This window comes from Hemitrygon akajei, unplaced genomic scaffold, assembly GCF_048418815.1.
Source record: "Hemitrygon akajei unplaced genomic scaffold, sHemAka1.3 Scf000094, whole genome shotgun sequence".
In the NCBI taxonomy this organism is placed as follows: Eukaryota; Metazoa; Chordata; class Chondrichthyes; order Myliobatiformes; family Dasyatidae; genus Hemitrygon; species Hemitrygon akajei.
The window spans coordinates 2,887,535-2,888,628 of NW_027331980.1; the positions used below are offsets into that span (position 1 = coordinate 2,887,535).

A 1,094-nucleotide genomic window follows, 5' to 3' on the forward strand; every position below is an offset into this window, starting at 1 on the left:
AGGCTATTTTCCGTGCTGTGCGATTCAAAAGATCTGCATTGCAAAACAAGGAAGAGTGGCCTGTTAATCCAGAAAAAGTGAATATAATCCGGTCCGGAATGATTAATCCGATATTCCCAAATCCAGAAAGGTGTTAAACGCACCACGAGCTCCACGGCAGATGTACGCTTAAGAACGACGATGTAAAATGGCGTTTCAATATAGAGACCGACAACGTGTCTGAATGGCCCCGATGTCATTCTGTCCAAAAAACAGCCATGGCTGAGAAGGTGACACAGATACTCTTCACCGAGGCCACTTTCTCATCAAACTCCGCAGCCCGAATCCCATGTAATGTGTCCCGTTGTTCAGTTCTCTGTTGTGACTAAATCAAAATCTTTATCTTAAATGCTTCTTTCTCATACTCACAAACAGTCCACGCTTTGGTCGCTCAGTAAAATTACAGTGATTGCATTATAAAAACAGCACGTGAAAAACAGAGTATTTGTCAGGAGTGGGGCTCGAACCCACGCCTCCAGATGGAGACCAGAACACTCGCGTTTACTAGGAAGCGACTTGCTCGCATTAGGTCTGGCGCCTTAGACCACTCAGCCACTCTGACAGCCCCTGTTGTACTCTCTCCACATGCCAGATAAACAGCTGTATTTCGGATTAGTCTGAATGACCGCTTTGATGAGAGGGTAGACATACAAACGCACTCTATATCCTGGGATTTTAAATGAATATGGACGGGATGCATTTTCTCAGGTTGCCGAGCATGTGCGGAATCAGAGCGTACAGCATCACAGCACTGGAATTGTGCTGCACTCCGTTCAGGCCATCCTCCAGAGAAAGGATGACGCGGATTTGGAGAGTGTGCAGAAGAGCATCACCAAGATGCTACCTGAATTAGACGGTTTGTGCAATAGCGAAAGTTTGGGCAAACATTTTATTTTTCTCTGGAGCATCAGAGGTGAAGGGGAATCTAATAGACGTTTCTTAGATTTTGAGGCATAGATATTGGTAGAGCAGGGAAAAGTTATCTCCATTCAAGGGTTTACATGTCTTAAAACGATCCCCTCTTAGGGCATACATTTCAAATAAGAGGGGATCGT

General features: G+C 45.1%; 1 non-coding gene across 1 annotated transcript; it reads right to left on the reverse strand.

The window, feature by feature from the left end:
• Positions 1-485: 485 nt before the first annotated feature.
• Positions 486-601, reverse strand: trnal-uaa (transfer RNA leucine (anticodon UAA)). Its single transcript has 2 exons — positions 564-601; positions 486-520 (listed from the first exon to the last, which is right to left on the reverse strand). It is a non-coding gene; the product is annotated as a tRNA-Leu (tRNA).
• Between the last annotated feature and the right edge of the window lie 493 nt (positions 602-1,094).